A 20,989-nucleotide genomic window follows, 5' to 3' on the forward strand; every position below is an offset into this window, starting at 1 on the left:
CTTGCCATTGATTGTTAACTGTGTACTCCACATGCTCATTGCTTTTAAAATAAATATCTGAATGTTTTTGCTGACACCAGTTGTTTCTAAACATTTTAGTATCCATGTGTGAGGCAATGAATCGAAGGCTTTCTTGTAGTCAATTCATGCAACATTTAGATTTGTTTTTCTTCTCTTGCAATTTTCTAAAAACATTTTGTCAATCAGCAGCTGGTCTTTTGTGCCTCTGGTGTTCGGGCAATTTCCTTTCTGTTCAACTGGAAGCTTTTTGTTAGTTAATAAGTGTTGCATTATTTCATCTGCTATTATTTCAGTAAATTATTTGAACATGGTTGGCAGGCAGGTTATCCATCTATAATTACTTGGAAGTGCACCTTTTGCTGGGTCTTTCATTATGAGATGAGTTTTCCCAGTTGTTAGCTATTGTTCAATATCACCTCCTTGCAAAATGTGATTGAACTGTTTTGATAGTTGTTAATAATAATAATAATAATAATAATAATAATAATTCTTCGATTTCTATACCGCCCTTCCAAAAACGGCTCATACAAAGAGAAATAACAAATAAGATGGCTCCCTGTCCCCAAAGGGCTCACATTCAGAGCCTGATTTCAGGGACAAGTTATATATTTTAGCAAGGAGGTCAGCAATTTCACATTTGAGTTCTTAGAGGTCTCTTTGATGGATGCCATCTGGCCCTGGCAATTTGCTAGTTTTCAGTTCTTACAGACAGTTTAGAACATCATCTCTTGTCACTGCTATCTGACTCAGTTCTTTAGTCAACCTCCATATCCTCTGTAATAATCTCTTTCACTCCCTCATTATCCGACCACCTCCCTGGCAGGTTTCCTGCATCTGATGTATTTAAAGAAGTTTTTTTTTTTTAAATTCCCCTGGATGCTTTCAGCTAAATGATCGTCAAACTTACTTTTCGCCTCCCTTATTGTCACCTTGCATTTCTTTTGCCAGAGTTTGTGTTTGTTTCTGTTCTCTTCATTTGGGCATGCCTTCCAATTTTGGAAGGAAGTCTTCTTCCCTTTTATGGCTTTCTTGACATTACCTGTTAGCCATGCTGGCATCCTCCTGCACTTAGTGGTACCTTTCCTCCTTTTGGGTATAAAATCTAACTGGGCTTCTAGTATTGTGGTTTTGAGTAAACTCCATGCACACTGGAGTGAAGTGACTCTTCTGATTTTCCCTTTCAGCTTTCTTTTCACCATACTCATCATTTTGGAGAAGTTTCTTTTTCTGAAATTCAAAGTGTCTGTGTTAGACTTCCTTGGTGATTCTCTCCCCACAGGTATGCTGAATTTGATCACACTATGGTCACTGTTCCCTGAAGGGTTGATGACACTGACATCACGCACTAGGTACTGGGTGCCACTCAGGATTAAGTCCAAGGTTGCCTTCTCTCTGGTTGGTTCCAAGACCAACTGTTCTAGGGCACAGTCAGTCAGCATATCTAGTAATTTTACCTCTTTGTCTTGACCTGACTGTGAATTTACCCAGTCTATGTGTGGGTAATTGAAGACACCCATTATTACTGCCCTGCCTCTCCTTGAAGTCTCCCTGATTTCCTCCTGCAACTCCCAGTCACTGTCAGCGTTTTGATCCGGAGGGCGATAGCACGTCCCCAGTAGCATGTTCCCTTTCTGGCTTTGCATTGTCACCCACAGGGTTTCTGTGGAGGACTCTGGTCCACCTAGGTTTTCTAGCTTGTTAGATTCTATCCCTTCTTTAACATACAATGCTACTCCACCTCCAAGGTGCCCTCCCTGTCATTTGTATAGAGTTTATATCCAGGGATAACTGTGTCCCACTGGTTCTCACTGTTCCCATGTTTCTGTTATGCCCACTATATCTATTTCTGCGTTAGCAACCAAGCACTCCAGCTCACCCACCTTGGCTTGGAGGCTTCTGGCATTGGTATATAAGCACCTATACGCTGAGTCTCTTCCCTGGTGTATGCTATCTTTCTTTTGACTCTTTGATCAGCTGGCACAGCCTTGTCTGCTCTTTATGCAGTTCTGCTCTGTCCCCTTCTGTTTTATCGGAATCCTCTGCACCCTCGCACTTTAAAGGATGGCATTTGCCAAACCGGATACTGTCCAGCTCCCATCGGCTATTCCCCAGGCATCATTTTAAAAGCTGCTCTGCAACCTTTTTGATTTTAAGTGCCACCAGTCTGGTACCATCTTGATTCAAGTGCAGCCAGTCCTTTTGTACAAGTCTTGCTTGCTCCAAAATGTATCCCAATGCCTAACAAATCTAAACCCCTCCTCCTGGCACCAAGGTCTCATACATGCATCCAATTCTTTGGTGTGATCAGCAAACTTGCTCACCTCACTTCTCAGTCTTAGTTCTAGATTACCAGTCCCAATACAAAACCTTGAGGGACCCCACTGAGAAAATGGTCTATTTCCCCCCTACAGCTCCAAACGAAAACTACTCCGACATATCATTGGAGACCCATAGCTCATTCTAGACCATTCATTCCTGGATGGCAGGCGTGTACTTGCTCACAGTCTTCTCATCTAAAATTGCTACTCACATAAACAACAACAAAAATTGCAGATGACCCTTAGTTCTTGCATTACAATATATTTCAGTCATTTCTCTTGGAGTTGATGAAGATCTGCATTTGGAAAGATGTTTGAGCTTAACAGTTATTTTTGCTCATGCATACATACCCCAACAGGGTAGGTGAATTCACTGGGGGAACTGATACTTTAATCCCACCCACTGTTTCCCCATTGAGAGTTGTCCCCTCCAACTGCACTTGCCTGATGGGGAAAAGACTACTTTGTGGTGGACTTTCATTTGGAAATCTGCACACACAAAAAGGTTACTGCACCCCAGTTGCAATTAAATTTTTTATAAACAGAGATAAGATTTTATCATGGATTTCCCAGTGCCAGCAGGGTGGAGCGGGTGGGTGTGGTAAGAGGATTGTTGCCAATCTTTTCTTCCCTGAAGTCTTTATTCAGAGGGAAGTAAAGATTGGCAACAATCCTCTTACCTGTTTTTGTCCCTGAGGGCCATGCCACCAGAGGCGCTCTTACGCCTGGACTTCAGGGCCGAAGTCCAGGGCCTCCACACCCTGTGGGGGCCCCCAAATCCTTTTTAGTCTATCCGGGGTGTTGTTTGTGCCCTCAAGAACCTATGAGTTAAAAACGATGCTTATGTTGCAGCAGGGAGAGGGCTCCAAAGAGCTTTAGGTCCAGGCTCCAAAATTACCTAGGTGCACCTCTGAGTGCCCCATTAGTTTGGATGTCTGCCAATATTAGCAAATAATACAAAACAGTCTTTAAACCTCCAGACATCTCAGGGCAACACCAAATAACCCCCTGTGCACCTCTGGAGCACAACCTGTGACCTTAGTTTACAGTAGGCTTGTACAGATGTGGCCCCATTACCTATTATACACTGTTAATGTATAATAAAATACACTTTTATTCACCAACTGTTTTGTTAATAAAGGGATTAGCAAGACAGGAATGCTGTAGGAGCTATAGTAAGCAAAAGTAATCCTCACAGGCAACAATCAGTAAAAACACTAGTCTCTGCTTTTCTTCTGTGTTCTGACATTGCCTCCATCTCAGGGTTATAAAAAGGCAACTGATACTGGTTTTATAGAGAAAGAAAAGAACACAGCAAGTGAATATCATCATTTTAATAAGTTTCTTGATCTTGACCTGATCTAATGTGGCCATTTTGTAATATTTGTAAAGTCTAGATTGAAAAACAGTACTGTAGAAGGGCAATATGCTCAATAAAATAATAGGATAAAAGGTAAATTAAATGGCTCAACAATGATGTAAGAATTGAGGGTAATTTTTCCAGGCTTGAATTTCTGAAAGACGGAGATGCTGTTCTTCAACAGAGATGAAAGACAGAGGTCAAAAAAGCATGTCTCGTTTGTTTTTAAAAAACCAAGAATCCAATCTATATATTTAATTCTCTAAGGCATACCAGTGGCTAATCTCGTGTGTAGCAGCTCTTGTGAGAGTTTGCAAGCAGAAGCACCTGATTGGGCAGTGGGGATTCCATATGCAGATAGGGAGAAGGAGCCTGTGAGAACAGAAGCACCATGATGTTGGGCAGTGGGGATTCCATATGCTGATAGGGAGGAGGAGCCTGTGATGGTTAAGGTCAGTTGGAATGCAACTGTTACTGGTCCAAAGATGAGGAATCTATCTATCTATCTATCTATCTATCTATCTATCTATCTATCTATCTATCTATCTATCTATCAAAGTATATCCTGCAGGCGACTGTGAAGAGTGGGGTCATCAGGGAGGAAAGAGCCCCTTCAGGAGAAGGAGGCTGCCGTAGTGTGAATTTGATGAGGAAATAAGATCAACAAGATCTGTTAACTCAGGGAAGGAGGGAGGGGGGAGAGAGAGAGAGAAAAAGAAGGGAGGGGAAGAGAGACAGAAGGAAGGGTGAGGGACGGGCCTGAGCCTTTCAGCAGCCTGAGGGGAAAGAGTGGACATGGCGGCACGGGCAGCAAGGAAGGGTCCAGTCAACCACAGCTGTTGTTTGGGGCTACCAAGGTCATTGTCAGAGGGAGGCAGGCAGGCAAAGGTCAGGCCCGGGCCTGTCAGAGGCTTGAGGGGAACGAGTGGCCATGGTGGTGGCAGCTGCGAGGAAGGGTCTGGTCAGCCACTGCTGCTGCTGCTGCTCCTGTGTGGAGGAGCAGGAGCGGGTCTCAGGTGGGGAAGTCTCTGGTGATAGGAGGCTGCAGCTTGGCCAATAGGCACCAGCAATGCTGAAGCTGTGACCAAGAGAGGTGAGGGAGATGGAGTAAAGAGATGAAGGAGTGAACAAGAGAGGTGAGGGGGATGGAAGCAATGGGATGGAGGAGGAGGAGCAGGAGTGCAGCTCAGGTGAGGGTGGGGAGTTTTCTGTGAAGGGGCCTGTGGCAGGGGATGAGGGGAGCAATCAAGTATTAGCACACAGATGCTCTGTGCAGGTTAAGTTAGTATGAATAAATCTGATAATGACACCTCTACCACTCATTGTTTTCAGAATCATGAGAAATGTACACAGAATAGCATGGTATATAAGCATAGTTTATTTTCTGAGTTATATTTTGTTATGCTGAGCATCACTAGTTGCTGCTGTATGTACAATATATGACAATCTGACAGTTATTGTCATCCCTACTTATGACAAGATAAACAATGACTGTGTGACAAAGTGGATATCCAGCTGAACACCCTTCATTTGATGTTCTTTTCTATACTCCACTGCAAAAGGAAACACTAGGGAATTAATGTTCTCATGGTAACACTCAGATGACAAAAGATGGAAAGAAGGTCACTGAAAAATCCCAGTTATCATCAAAATTCTTTCTAACAAGTATTTAAATAGGTTACTGTAGGTTTTTGTGGTAAGCTTTATTATGCTTCTCAACATATACATAAAGGCCTTGACTCTGTAAGAAAAAGAACAACAAAACACTGCCAATGGCAACTGAAGGTCAGGCGGCCTTCCTCTACACCTATTATTTCTCCTGTTGAATAAAATTTGAGAAATATTAATGCAGCTTGATAAGTGAGGAAACTTTAAAACTTCTTGTGAACTGTTCTAGTACATCATGTACTCACCTATACAAAAATGGCAATTACCTCATTGAAATGAAGTGAGTCAGTGATTTATTCTGGCTTTCCCTTCAAAACCAAAAGGCCGAATGATCAGAAGAAAAGTACAACAGCCTTACACTAGCTAAGAAACAGATTGCTCTGAAGTAATGTTTAGAACGTGCTGGATTACAGGCAATATGCTTAACTTTAGGAATAATACAATAGGAATATGGAATCAATGGCAAAACCAGCATAATAGGCAAAGAAGAACAAAAAGATAGTTTAATTCCAAATATTCATCTTGGCTATTCATCTAAGCACAGAGATGGAACGTTGAGGGAAAATATGTTCAGATAAATGGCATACTTCTAATCTGGGATTTTGCTTAGTTTAAATCTGGATACTGGAGTTCAAATAAATATTGGATTTGAGCTTGCAGTTTATTGGTGTATCAATGTAAACATTCTATTTCAAAGAGTTGAAATAAAAAACCAGCTGCAATAACTGTATATGCAAAACCTGTGATGCAATATCATCACCAGTAGATTTTGTACATGACTAATAACTACTATGACAATCATAATAACCTCATGTACTTTTTCACAAAGTCATTGATTGATGCAAGAGCCACGGGGAGAAGTGGTTGCGTGTCTTCCTAAAACTGAGACATGTTGATTAGACTGATGAATGGGAAGTTCTCTTTTTCTCTAGTGTATCAATAATGTGGATAATGATTAATAGATTTTGAGTGTCCACATAGGAGGACCTTAAATGTTCAATAAATACATCTTTTCATCCAATATATGAATAGGAACATAGGAAGCTGCCATATACTGAGTCAGGCCATTGGTCTATCTAGCTCAGTATTGTCTACACAGACTGGCAGCAGCTTCTCCGAGGTTGCAGGAAAGAATCTCTCTCAGCCCTATCTTGGAACAGCCAGAGAGGGAACTTGGAACCTAAATGCTCTTCCCAGAGTGGCTCCACCCCCTGAGCGGAATATCTTACTGTGCTCACATATCAAGTGTCCCATTAATATGCAACCAGGGTAGATCCTGCTTAGCTAAGGGGACAAGTCATGCTTCCTACCACAAGACCAGTGCTCCTCTCCAGACCAAGAAATGTTCATTTTATTTATGTATGCATTTATTGTTAAATTTTTATACCACCTTTCATTAAAACAACCCCAAGGCAGTTTACAAAACATTTAGAACAATATAAGACTATAAAAGTTAAACAATAAAAAATATTAAATTGGAATATAAAATTACATATATAATTAAATTCTTCATTCATCAAATATTATTTTATATTATTTTACACAGTCAGACAGGTGTTGACTGGTTTGTTTTATCCAGACATCGAGTCCTTCCCAAGGACCTGGGATGCCAGAATTTTATTGTCAATGTTGTTGCTGTGGTTATAGATATCGTCGCAGAATATAGGCTGTTCCCAGTAAAGCTGCTTTTTGTAATTGGCTGATGGTGATTTCTGTGGCCCCTGTGGTGTTGAGGTGCTCTTAAAGGTCTTTTGGAACTGCACCCAGGGCGTCAATTACTACTGGGATTATTTTGGTCTTTTTCTGCCACAGCCTTTCAATTTCAATTTGTAGATCTTTGTATTTAGTGGTTTTTTCTATTTTTTCTCTTCTATTCTGCTATCCCCTGGTATTGCTATGTCGATTATTTTAAGTTGTTTTTCTTTCTTCTCAACTACAGTGATATCTGGTGTATTGTGTGGCAGATGTTTGTCTGTTTGTAGTCGGAAGTCCCATAATATTTTCACATCTAAATTTTCTTCAACTTTTTCAATTTTATGGTCCCACCAATTTTTGGCTACGGGTAGCTTGTATTTTTTGCAGATGTTCCAGTGTATCATCCCTGCTACCTTGTCATGCCTTTGTTTGTAGTCAGTATGTGCAATCTTTTTACAACAGCTGATTAGGTGGTCCACTGTTTCATCTGCTTCTTTACAAAGGCGGCACTTGCTGTTTGTTGTTAACTTTTCAACTTTTGCTCTTATTGCATTTGTTCTTAGTGCCTGTTCTTGTGCAGCCAGTATTAAACCCTCTGTTTCTTTCTTCAAGTTGCCATTCTTAAGCCATTGCCAGGTCTTGGTGATGTTTGATTTTCCATTTATATTGTGCAAATATTGACCATGTAGTGGCTTATTTTTCCATTTTTCTGCTCGGTTCTTGACTTGTTCTTTCTTGTAGGCCTGTTTTGTTTCATTGGTGTTGAATAGTTTCTCGTTCTTGACCATTTGAAGTGCATCTTCTTCACTGTCCTTGATATATTCTTCAGGGCCTCTTTTCTCCTCCTCTACTGTTTGATGGACTTGCAGCATTCCTCTTCCACCTGAGCTGCGAGGGAGGTAGAGCCTATCGACATCACTGCGGGGGTGCAGAGCATGATCGATGGTCATGATTTTCCTGGTCTTACGATCTAGTGTCTCTAGCTCTTCCTGGGTCCAGTCTATTATTCCTGCAGTGTATCTGATAACAGGTATAGCCCAGGAGTTTATGGCTTGTATGGTGTTCCCGTCATTGAGTTTGGACTTTAGGATTTTTCTAACTCTCCTGATGTATTCACCTACAATTTTTCTTTTAACTTCACTGTGTGCAATGTTATCAGCCTGGAGACTGCCCAAGTATTTGTAATGTTCTTTCTCTTCCAGGTTCTTGATCTTGCTTCCATTGGGCAGTTCTATTCCTTCTGTTTTTGTTATTTTTCCTCTGTTCATTATTAATGCAGCACACTCGTCTAGTCCAAACTCTATTGCTATCTCTCTACTGAATATACGGACAGTGTTTAGCAGTGATTTGATTTCTGGCTGGGACTTTCCATACAACTTCAGATCGTCCATGTACAGCAGATGGTTGATTTTACTTGATGTTTTAGATGTTTGGTATCCGAGGCCTGTTTTGTTTAGTATTTGTGAAAGTGGAGTCATGGCAATTAGAAACAACAGAGGGGATAGTGAGTCCCCTTGAAAAATTCCTCTTCTAATGCTACCCTGTCCAAGTGTCTCGCCATTGATTGTTAACTGTGTACTCCACATGCTCATTGCTTTTTAAAATAAATATCTGAATGTTTTTGCTCATACCAGTTGTTTCTAAACATTTTAGTATCCATGTGTGAGGCAATGAATCGAAGGCTTTCTTGTAGTCAATCCATGCAACACTTAGATTGGTTTTTCTTCTCTTGCAATTTTCTAAAATCATTTTGTCAATCAGCAGCTGGTCTTTTGTGCCTCTGGTGTTTGGGCAATTTCCTTTCTGTTCAACTGGAAGCTGTTTGTTAGTTAATAAGTGTTGCATCACTTCATCTGCTATTATTTCAGTTAATAATTTGAACATGGTTGGCAGGCAGGTTGTGGGTCTATAATTACTTGGAAGTGGACCTTTTGCTGGGTCTTTCATGATGAGATGAGTTTTCCCAGTTGTTAGCTATTGTTCAATATCACCTCCTTGCAAAATGTGATTGAACTGTTTTGATAGTTGTTTATGAAGGCTTGTTAGGTGTTTAAGCCAAAAGCCATGCAGTTCATCGTCGCCTGGAGCAGTCCAATTTTTAATTTTCTTTGCTCTTTCACCTTTTAATTCTGGTGTTATTATTAGATCTTGCATTTGTTGGTTACATTTTTTGACCTCTTTCACCCAGCCTGCTTTTTTATTATAATCTATTGGATTGTCCCATAATTACCCCCAGAATTGCACTGTTTTTTCTTTATTTGGTGTTTCTAGGTTTCTTGCAGTTTCTCCTTCTACGCTTTGGTAGAAACGTCTCTGATTCAACTGGAATTGGAGATTCTGCCTATGTTGTGTGATTCTGGCTTCATATCTGCTAATCTTCTTTGACACTGCTGTTATTTGCTGCTTTATTATTTCCAGGACATCTCTAATTCTATTATTATTAATAATTAATATTAATATTATTAATAATTAATTCTATTATTATTAAGATGATGATGATGATGATAATGATGATGATTATCTTATTTATTTACACAGTCAAACACGTGTTATTGACTGATTTGTTTTATCCAGACATTGAGTCCTTCCCAAGGACCTGGGATGGCTGAATATTACTTTCAATGTTGTTGCTGTTGTTATAGATATTGTCGCAGAATATAGGCTGTTCCCAGTAAAGTTGCATTTTGTAATTGGCTGATGGTGATTTCTGTGGCCCCTATGGTGTTAAGGTGCTCTTCAAGGTCTTTTGGAACTGCACCCAGGGCACTAGTTACCAATGGGATTATTTTGGTCTTTTTCTGCCACAGCCTTTCAATTTCAGTTTGTAGATCTTTGTATTTGGTGATTTTTTTCTATTTCTTTTTCTTCTGTTCTGCTATCCCCTAGTATTGCTAGGTCGATTATTTTAACTTGTTTTTCTTTCTTCTCGACTACAGTTATATCTGGTGTATTGTGTGGCAGATATTTGTCTGTTTGTAGTCAGAAGTCCCATAATATTTTTACATCTTCATTTTCTTCAACTTTTTCGATTGTATGGTCCCACCAATTTTAGGCTACAGGTAGCTTGTATTTTTTTTGCAAATGTTCCAGTGTATCATCTCTGTATTATTATTATTAATTATTTCTTCTTTACACAGTCAGACAGGTGTTATTGACTGGTTTGTTTTATCCAGACATCGAGTCCTTCCCAAGGACCTGGGATGCCAGAATTTTATTGTCAATTGTTATAGACATCATCGCAGAATATAGGCTGTTCCCAGTAAAGTTGCATTTTGTAATTGGCTGATGGTGATTTCTGTGGCCCCTATGGTGTTGAGGTGCTCTTTAAGGTCTTTTGGAACTGCACCCAGGGCACCAATTACCACTGCGATTATTTTGGTCTTTTTCTGCCACAGCCTTTCAATTTCAATTTGTAGATTTTTGTATTTGGTGATTTTTTTCTATTTCTTTTTCTTCTATTCTGCTATCCCCTGGTATTACTATGTCGATTATTTTGACTTGTTTTTCTCTCTTCTCAACTACAGTTATATCTGGTGTATTGTGTGGCAGATGTTTGTCTGTTTGTAGTCAGAAGTCCCATAATATTTTTACATTTTCATTTTCTACCACTTTTTCAATTTTATGGTCCCACCAATGTTTGGCTACAGGTAGCTTTATGGCTTGTATGGTGTTCCCGCCATTGAGTTTGGACTTTAGGATTTTTCTAACTCTCCTGATGTATTCACTTCCAATTTTTCTTTTAACTTCAGTGTGTGCGATGCTATCAGCCTGGAGAATGCCCAAATATTTGTAACGAATGCCCAAATATTTGTAAAGCAGGGATGATACACTGGAACATCTGCAAAAAATACAAGCTACCTGTAGCCAAACATTGGTGGGACCATAAAATTGAAAAAGTTGAAGAAAATGAAGATGTAAAAATATTATGGGACTTCTGACTACAAACAGACAAACATCTGCCACACAATACACCAGATATAACTGTAGTTGAGAAGAAAGAAAAACAAGTCAAAATAATCGACATAGCAATACCAGGGGATAGCAGAATAGAAGAAAAAGAAATAGAAAAAATCACCAAATACAAAGATCTACAAATTGAAATTGAAAGGCTGTGGCAGAAAAAGACCAAAATAATCCCAGTAGTAATTGGTGCCCTGGGTGCAGTCCCAAAAGACCTTGAAGAGCACCTCAACACCATAGGGGTCACAGTAATTACCATCAGCCAATTACAAAAAGCAGCTTTATTGGGAACAGCCTATATTCTGCGACAATATCTATAACAATTGACAATAAAATTCAGCCATCCCAGGTCCCTTGGAAGGACACGATGTCTGGATAAAACAAACCAGTCAATAACACCTGTCTGATTGTGTAAACAAGAAATAATAATAATAATAATAATAATAATAATAATAATAATAATAATAATAATAATAATAATATGGTGCAGCAAAATTGTTGGAGTATCCAGCACTATTGTTTTCAACACTCTCCCAAAGTGAAACTTTTGAATCACACTTATATATTAAGGACCAGTCGTCATGAATTGTTTTTTTGGGGAAAGCCATTGGCTGTATGACTGACACTTTGCTGTTACCATACTGAAGTCATAAGAACATAACAACAACCCTGCTGGATCAGGCTTACTGCCCATCTAGTCCAACATCCTTTCCCCCAAAGTTTCTCACCAGATGCCACTGAGAAGCCCACTGGCAAGAGGTGAGAGCATGTCCTCTCTCCTGCTGTTGCTCTCCTGCAACTGGTATTCAGAGGCATCTGAGGCTGGAAGTGGCCTATAGGCACCAAACTAGTAGCCATTGATAGGCCTGCCCTCCATGAATTTGTCAAACCCCCTTTTAAAGCCATCTAAGCTAGTGGCCATCACTACATGCCATGGCAGATAATTCAATTGATTAATTATGCACTGTGTGAGATGTCCCTGCACATCTCTGGTATTTAGATTACAAGTAGAGGATTGGCCCAAGTGATCCATGTCCCCACTTGATTAAGGAATGATGCACTAGGATGGGACTTGAAAGCTCACTACTCTATCACATGAGGCAGACTGGGTGGATAGGGTATTGTCATAACCAGCCTAATATATTGTGTACATATTTACATAATAGATTACCTTTGGCAAATAATCAAATAAATGTTATTTGTTACACAGATCCTATGGAACTAAAGAATTAAAAAATAAATATTGCCCTCAACCTTTGTGGACCTGTATGATTTTGTTTAGTTGTACAGTTCTTCCTCACCTATTGCAGTTTCCCCAAACGCAGATTTGAATATCTGCGACTGGGAAATTGTGACTGCCTTCATCAACCATGACCAGGGTATCCACAGTGTGGACAGCAAGCATAGTGGTTGGAGTGTTGGACTAGGACTGTGAAGACCCAAATTCGAATCCCCATTCAACCATGAAACTCACTGGGTGACTGTGGGCCAGTCACGTATTTCTCAGCCTAACCCACCTCACAGGGTAGTTGTGAGGTTAAAAATAACCATGTACACTGTTCTGAGCTCCTCAGAAGAAGAGTGGAATATAAATGTAACAAACAAACAAACAAACAAACAAACAAACAAACAAACAAACAAACAAACAATTTTGGCTTTGGGGGTCATTTTTTGTGGTCAGAGGGTAATTTCTGTGGATCAGGGGTGATTCTGGATGGTCAGTGTTCATTTCTGAGGGTCAGGGGGTCATTTCCAGGGGTCAGGGGTACATTTTCAGGGGTCAAGGGGCAGTCTTTTCTATTTTAAACTGTTTTATTTGGTCTTTTTTGACCACAGTTCCCCTAACCCCCTGTTTCCCATTGTTCTCTATACCTTGTTTACCACTAATTCGCCAACTGTGAGGGTTTCTAGGAATGGAACCCTTGCAGTTGGCGAGGGATGGCTGTATCAGTGAAATCAAGGAATGACAACCAGCACTCTAAAAAGTAATTTCTGAAATTTGGATATATTGAAATTTGAACTGATTATTTTATTTTTGTCTTGGATCAGTACTTGCCACACCCTGGGATGGTTTAGATGAACAAGGCTGCCACCAGCCCAATACAGACAATAAAGGTGGTGACTCACTAAGAATCTGCCTACTCCAATGACATTAAAGGATGTGCTGACACCTTGTTGGCATGGTCTTTAATCACATGTGAGGGATGTTCATCAAAATCACACATGCTCCAAAACCCTGATTAAACATGGTCTGCTAGCAACACACTGCCCACATTTGTACATAATGTGGAACCACAGTTGAAGGGGCCAGAGGTTCCATGATTGTTACATGCGAAAGCAAGCAATTGGAGTTTGGTTCGGCAATAAACCCAAGGTTTCAGATTTGGATCTCCAATATGAACCCTTGCGTTGCAGTGAGTTTTTTCACCACAGCCCGAGGCTGGACACAGCCTGTGGTATGTCCGAATGCAGAACCACAGGCTGTGTTTCCTTCAACCAGAGTTGAGGGAGGAAGCTCCTCCTTCAGCTTTGGCCATGATTGGCTGTGCAGGCTGTCCTTCAGTTAAGAAGGAAGACTGAACACCTTCCTCTTTGAAGACTCTCTCTATTATGTCCGAATTCGGACATAGTCGCTTTCCATTACCTCTGAATTTGGACAGTAGAGTGGGGAGAGGGAGGAGTGGAACCACGGGCCCATTGGACCAATGGTTTTGCATTACTTGTGAATGTAGCCAATCTCATTTTGTTGTTAGCAGTGACCATATTTTATTTTCTTCTTGAAAATAATTCAATATAGGTATCTTTCCTGGTTATGAACTTTGTGCCATTTTTGAAAGTTATAGCAGAAATCATACTGAAAAGGCAGTTTTAGGCTGCTGAAATGTAGCCACTTTCCCTAAGGCAAAATAGGAAACAATTACACTGCAATATAGGTAGCTTTTCTTTACAAACCAACCCCTATTAAATCATGATTACTGGAAGGAAAAAAAGAGTATGCAATGGGCTTCTAACCAAAAACAGCTTAAGGCTATGAAATAACAATCAATGTAAAAAAGTATGGAACCCAGTTTTGCAATATTTGGGCAGGGAAATGGGATATTAGTGATTTTTAGTTGAGAGTTTAATAGTAAATACAAGGTTTTTTTCAAATGTGCTGTATTATATCCAGTATCTTTTATGGTTTGTTTCGAAGTTTGTCCCATTTGGGATCCTATAGAGAGTATGTGGGGTAGAGTGAGATAGGAAAAGGTAGGGAAAGCATAAGAAGAAAATAGAGTTGTTTCTGAGTAAACTCTTAGTTAAATCTATATAAGATTACTTTGTGTTTGTAAGGGAAGCAGCTATAAAACAAAATGTTAGTTTCTCGGTGTAGGCACATTCTTTGAAGTGATGGAAGAGTACCATAAAATAAATTGGAATTGCAGTGGTGTCTACATAGGTAAGAGAACAACAGGGGAACTCAGCATAGTCACAGATCAAGAATTTAAAAGGGTTCTTCTGTTTTTGATGAAGATCTGTTGGGGGAATCTGGTAAGAGTAAAAAACCAAAGCTATACTATGAGAGGAGAAGCATCAGTTCACTAAAAACCCAGAGAATGGTGGAAAACTGGAGGGTGAGGAAGCTTGTCAAATAATTGAACAGGTTTGCAAATAGATGACCCTTCACTTGAATCTTTCTATATGCATTAAGAAATTACTCAAAGTTAATGAGGTTGAGGTTAAAGGAGTGGATGCAATGTTGCATGATAAACATATCTTGAAAAATAATTTGTAACTAGCTGGGCCGGGCACAGAGCATCTGCACCTCTGGCTGCCCCCCGCCACTGCCCCCCCCCACCATGCCAGCATGCTCAGATTTCTGGCTGGCCAGCTGGCCACTCCTCCTCCCCCACTGTGGCCTCCTCCAGCCAACCGGCAGCCAGGCCAGGGCCAGGCCGGCCCGCCTCCTCTTCCCAGCAGGCGGCTGGGCCAGGCTGGCCCAGTGCTTCTGCCTCCGGCCAACCGGTGGCCAGGCCAGGGCCAAGCCGGCCCACCACCACTGCCTCCTCCCACCTCCTCCTCCCAGTGGCCGGGGCAGGCTGGCCCGCTGCCGCCTCCTCTGGCTGACCCGCAGCTGGGCCAGGGCCAGGCCTACCTGCCACCACCTCCTCTGGCTGACCAGGGGCCGGGCCAGGCCAGCCCGCCACCACCGCCATGGTCTCCTGTCCCCGCAGCTATCCCCAGGCAGCTGCTCTAGCAAGAGCTGCCACACATGGGATTTGCGATGGGTACATATAAGAGAATTAAATATATAGATGAGAAATTGTCATATGGAATACAGCTTCTTATTCCTAAACTATACAGACAACACTTAAGGTGGGGCATCCAGTGATCTGAGGACAGACTCTAGTCTATGCATGTACAGTTTGTAGGAGCACAGGGCACTATGTTAGATATGGTGGGGGCAAGGTCAGTGGCCACATGTGGACATGACCCCATTTTCCCCTGTACATATCTTCAAATAAAATGCAGCAGGTGTGTACAGGGGGGAGTGGGATTGTTACCAGCAATGCTTTTCTGCTGGCTCCCCCCATTTGTGTTTGAGTCTCCAGGCTTGGAGAGCTCAATCTTGACATGCTCAGGAGCCCCAAAGCATTGTGAACTCTCCATATGTGGCACATGGGGACAGGTCACTTAGTTGACAGTGGGTCAGGCATCCCTAGATTTTACTCCTAACAAAGCATATTGGAAAGGGGAGCAGATGCACACCCTCCCTATGCTGGGACACCCTAAGGAGACCCCAGGAGTTAGCTAAGCAAAGTTAACTTCCAGCCAAGGGCACTCTGCACTCAGAGTGAACCTGCCTCAGCCCCTCCCCTCTTTTTGAAAAGGATACAGCAAGCTAATGTGCCAATTAACCCAGCAGGAAGAATGCAGATAAGGCTTGTGGAGGTAACCTCCCACCTTCACAAAAGAGGCTGAATCAGCGAGAAGTACCTAGAGATGCACCCATTAAAAGTACTGATTGGATTATTGGACTCTCCGTCCATGCAGATTTCCTCTTCTCACATCTATGCACTCCATTTTCATGTCAAACAGCCTTGGCAATTCCCACCCACATTGTTACACTCAGGAAGAGCAACCAGCAATAATGGAATCCTTGCTGGGCCACCCAACACACCTATTCAACAAAAAAGGTCAAATGGAATGTTTCCCCAGGACATGAATTGGAGTATATCTGGCCCAAATTCCATGATCCAGTGCAGTCTTTGTGTACCAGCTACCTTGGAGTTACCATCTGCGTGTGCAATTTACTATTCATAGGCCACCATGCCAGGCTGTGTTCAGTACTTTGTGCAACTCCCCAGATTGGCTTTTTTGCCCAGCCTGATATGCCCAGCTTCCATGTAGCTGGTTCCATGGAGGAAGCACCCTTGTGGATTCACCTCTACTAACTAACCCCTCCAACCTTCTGGCCCCTGCCTCTGACTCAGCTGTCCCTGAGGAACAGGATCCTTTGGTTGTTCCAGGAGCCCCAAGCAGTGTTTCCTCTAACAGGGATTCCCAGATGTTGTTGACTACAACTCCCAGAATACCCAAGTAAAAGCCATTGCAGATGGGGATTATGGGAGTTTTAGTCAACAACATCTGGGAATCCCTGTTAGAGGGAACACTGTCCCCAAGGTTTCTTTGTCCAGATCTGGAAATATGAATGTTTGCTCCTCGCTGGGCCCATCTCTGTCCCTATTCCCTTTTCCTAAATCCAACTGCCTCCTTCTCTAAAAGCCTCTTTCTCTTGCCGGCCTGTGAATTTATACAATTAGGACTCTAAGCTAATATGCTTCTTTGCAATTGAATGAATTTTTAATAGTAATATTGCTTTAATCACACATTTCTTTCTGATGTACCCTTCCCTACAATAAAGACTCTTTTGATTTTGAAACTTAAATCTTGCCTCAGTCCAATCATTTCCTGGGCCCACAACTTTGTGCAAATTTAATCTGACATGGAACTGCCCTCTTTGAGCTAACTTTCCCCTTGCAAGACTGAACACAAATTTAGGGGTGTTCACCATTCACCCCAGGGCAGTTTCATTAACAGGATTATGTCCACTGGTGGCCACTGGGCTTGCTCCGTTATATTCGGCATAATGTCTGCAACATCCTATGCTCATACAAACTGTACATGCATAGACTAGAGTCCGTCTGCACACCCTATGAACTTTTGAATAGGAAGACTATGTCATTATGCATAAAATGTGTCCTATTTTGACAAAGAACTCACTTTACTAGTGGACACAACTGGAATGAATTTAGGAGCAGTTTTGTTGCAATCATTTGACATGGTAGTACAGGGGCATAGCACAGTTGAAGTGGGTCCTAGGACAAAAAGTTAAGATGGGCCCCTGCCCCCTTCTTCTTCAGACAGTTATAAGGGGAAAAACAAAGAGCAAGTTGTCACTGGGCAAAGATATTTGCCCCCCTTTGTTCAATTGTAGCTATGCCCCCGGGGAAGCATAGGGGCAGAATGTATCTGCAAAGAAAAATATTTGTTAGTGAAACAGTAGCCCTACACATTATACATTATATGTTAGTATCTATCTATCTATCTATCTATCTATCTATCTATCTATCTATCTATCTATCTATCTATCTATTAGATTTCTAGACCTCCCAAAACTTACATCTCTGGGCAGTTCACAATAAAAACACAATCAAAACAAAATTTAAACATTAAGAACAATTTAAAACTTAAGACAAGTGAACAGATGTGTCTTAACTGACTTTTTGAAAGTTGTCAGAGATGGGGAAGTAGGCTTGTGCATTTTGATTCGGGTACAAAACGTTTTGTGCCCGAAAATGGCAACTTTGGAGCTTTTGTAACCAAAACAAAATCAAGAATTAAAAAACAGAGATTTTTGTTTCCAAATAGAAATGGCTGTGTTTCGGACAGAATGCTTTGTTCTTCAGAAAAGCATTGCAATTCAAATTGACTTCTCTGACTCTCTCCACTCCAGCTGAGGCACTGAGTGATTAGCAGAAGATAAGATATGCAAACAGCTTTTGAGCTTGAATGGTTTTGTTAAGTATGTTTTGTATTCAGTGTGATTGAAATGCAAACTGACCTTGCAAAGGGATTTGGAAGACAGCATTTTGAGACAGAAATACCCAAATATCTTTGGGAGCTCAATGCATTTCCAAAGCTCTTGCTAAAAGCTATGGTATAAATTGTGTGGAGAAGGTTTTCGAGAAGCTGGTTAGGAAAGTTCTGAAATTACACAGGTTTTTCTTTCCAAAGGTTTAGAAAGAATCTCTTGACTTGTTCAGAGCTCTTTTGAAGAGCTCTTTTGTTTTTCTTCTGATTTTTATGAGTTATAGTGGTGTCTAAGTTTTGTTGCCGAAGTTGAGCAGTCTAATGTAATTTAGGCCACAATGTAATTTGGTGGGACATGATGTCTAAGCCAGTGGTTCACAACTTTTGCCATTGCAGGGACAGGTCATCCACATGGGAATACAGGAGACAAAAGGAGTGGGGTGGGGAATATCCCTGTCAATTTATTGACATCCTCAGGAATCTTAGTTGTTTCTCTCTTTCTTGTAACCATGATCCATGGTTTTGCACTTTCTTAAATGCAGTGATGATAAATCGCAGCAATTCTGAACAGTAGGCTGATTTGTTTGGGCTACGGTACACTCCACTTCAATTAAATGAACATTTGAAGCTGTTCCATAGTACCAAGGCAGTTTTATTTAATTTTAATTTTAATTTTACATTTTATATCCCGCTCTTCCTCCAAGGAGCCCAGAGCAGTATACTACATACTTAAGTTTCTCCTCACAACAACCCTGTGAAGTAGGTTAGGCTGAGAGAAGTGATTGGCCCAGAGTCACCCAGCCAGTATCATGGTTGAATGGGGATTAGAACTCGGGTCTCCCCAGTCCTAGTCCAGCACTCTAACCACTACACCACACTGGCTCATTGGTCTATCTTGCTATCTCAAATGACCTGTGGTCACTATTCCTTGGGGAGGGAGTGTTTTTATTGAAAGATTGCTTGACTCCACAAATGGGTTGTGCTGCTGTGCTAGTGCCACAGGGACAGGCTCACACCCCCTGCAAAATTCTCAAATAACTGTGCCAAAAAAATTAAGTTTTGTTGTTGTTCATCATTCTCTTCACTCTTTTAACTTGTTTATGTGGGGCTTCGGGGCAAAACAGTGTGTTGGGTGGCAGCGCCCCAAGGGTGGTGCACCCAGATTCCAAATAGGGCAAAGGACTGATTTCTTAGGAATTTTTGAGGTTCACGCATCTTTAAGATTTCCCCCCACAGGGAATAATGGAGGTTTCAGCAGCCCCATAACTCCACCTGGGGGCACTGGGATGGCCCGAAGCAAGTGGTGGTGTCGTGCACAGAGGGTGCCAACCACCCCCCTGCATTGCTAACCCATTGGGGTACTGGACTTTGTTGTTTCTGAGGTGTTAGATTCTCTGGTAGCAAATGAGATTTTTAATGAAAATCCATGAATCCACTCTCATATGTTACTAGAGAATCGACTCTCAGAACACCTCTAGAACAACAAAACCCTGTACTTCATGGGTTGGCAACCCATGTGGGTGGTTGGCACCCTATGTACACTATACTGCCACTTGCTCTGGGCCACCCCAGTGCCCCTCAAGTGGAGTTATGGGACTGCAGAAACCTCCATTAAACCCTATGAGGAAAATCTGAAAGATGCGTAACTTCATTAATTCTTTAAAAATCAGCCCTTTGCCAAATTCCTCTGAAAAAATTGTGGTAGCTTCCTTGTACCAACTGGGCACTACCACCAACCACACTCCACTCTGGGCTACCCCCCCCCCCCGTGAAACTATGCTTTTCCTGAAACCTCCATCATACCCTATGGGGAAAATCTGAAGGACACGCAAACTTCAGAAATTCACCAAAAATCAGAAGTTTACCCAATTCCTTTGAAATTTTTGTGGTAGCTTCCACTCATTGGGCACTATAACCCCCACCCACTCTTTTGACCATGTGACCTATTTTTTAAATCTGAATTAATTCAGATTCAGATTTGGATTAATTCAGATACAAAACAAAACTGGGTGATTTGGAAGGCTTAATTTTGGACAAAATACAAAATGGGGTTGATTTGGAATTGGTACAAATTGAAACAGAAAAAATGCCTCCAAAGCCTCGAGGCAGCAATGGAGAATGCCCGTCTCGAAGTAGCCCCCAGATGAGCCAGTGGCAACTGTAGATGAACTTCTCCAGATGATCTTAATGGATGATCATAAGGAGATCATAACACTTTGAAATGCAGGCAGCAAGAAAAGATTCAAATGACTGAATAACTTCTTGATATCTCCCAATGCAGCCTTTAACATTCATAGACCAGAAGAAATCAACAGTTCGACTGATTTACTTTGTCAATTCCAGAAGGTGTTCCTGGTGATATTTTAGTGAAGAATTAATGTATTGTTGTGACAGAATTCTGAAATGTGTTAGATGAGAATGATTGTATTTGTAATTTGTATAGACTTGTTTGTGTGGGGAGGCAGTTTGTATTGTATAATATATTGTGTTAAATAGGTTTTATGACTAATGTGTTTGATATGTTAGATACCCTTTCTCTTTAGAAGAATAGTTTGTGTTGAGGAGAAGGGATGTATAAAGTGACATAGCAGAGCTAGCCCTTTATTTGTTAGAAAGAAGAGCCTGTCAGAGAGAAGAGCCTCTCAGGGGTCTTCTTGTTGTTTGCACAGGCATGTCCATTGACTGTTTGGCAGCTATTCCGGTGGTGGTGGGGAATAGAAGAAGTAAATTTGGCAAGTCAGCAGGCTATTCCAGGGAAGAGCAAATCGGCAATGTAATAGATGTTTCCCCTTCTGGCTGCCCTGTCAGATCTTTGACCTCAGGGAGCACTGCCAACCACTCACAGAGCTTCACCTTGCTCCTTTGTAACACCAGGTCGGTCCAGAATAAATCA

The sequence above is a fragment of the Hemicordylus capensis genome, chromosome 4 (genome assembly GCF_027244095.1).
Source record: "Hemicordylus capensis ecotype Gifberg chromosome 4, rHemCap1.1.pri, whole genome shotgun sequence".
In the NCBI taxonomy this organism is placed as follows: Eukaryota; Metazoa; Chordata; class Lepidosauria; order Squamata; family Cordylidae; genus Hemicordylus; species Hemicordylus capensis.